Here is an 851-nt window from a genome sequence, read left to right on the forward strand (position 1 = left end):
ATTCAATGAGTTATATGTGGAATGAGCCACAAAACGGGCTGCTATTGCTGCCATGTAATGTTAGCTTATCCTTCGGGAGGAATGTGCCCACCAAAGTACCCCCCCAAAAACTGTTGTTTTTGGCATTGACAGGCTCAGATTGTTATTTTGTGTCTGACAACATTATGGAAAGGATCCCTACAGAGATAGGCCTTTTGTTTAACCAGAAACAGCTGCAATATTGGCATTGCTCCCCACCAGACTACAAAGATTTTTATTTTTTTTAACCTTGCATGTCATCAACATCGTAACTTAATTCTCAGTGGATGGAAACAACATACAACTCATCAAAACTGTCTTTGTTATTCTTTCCACTGTTCCAACAATCACCTACTCTGGTTTGGTGGAAATAAATCCTTCACCGACATAGATGATAAACAGCAGTTTCAGTTGCTCTCTTCAGTTGAAAACAGAGAGACTTGCATGTGCAGCCAGACTGGCTTTGTAAACAAACCACAGAGAGCCTGCAATAACAACACAGGCAGAGGGAGTGTGATGTCATTGCTCTGTCTCTGCTCAGGACACCATGACTCCACTATATCTTTACATAGCGAATAACTGTTTCCTGCTATATTAATGTTTTAAATCTCTTATTTATGTATACATACATACATATGCACTGTTTTACACAGTAAACACACAGAGGGAGGGAGGTAGACTAAAGCCAGGTCAAAACAGTGAGTGAGGGAGACAAACACATTAAAAAATGCATTATAAAATTACCGCTTTACTGGAGCTCTTCACTCGCACCACAGTACAAAACTCCAGATAAACCTACAGCGATGATTTGTTTTACCTGTTTATTTAATAAT

Source organism: Morone saxatilis, unplaced genomic scaffold (genome assembly GCF_004916995.1).
Source record: "Morone saxatilis isolate NCDOM2014 unplaced genomic scaffold, NCSU_SB_2.0 Contig24, whole genome shotgun sequence".
Classification (NCBI taxonomy): Eukaryota; Metazoa; Chordata; class Actinopteri; family Moronidae; genus Morone; species Morone saxatilis.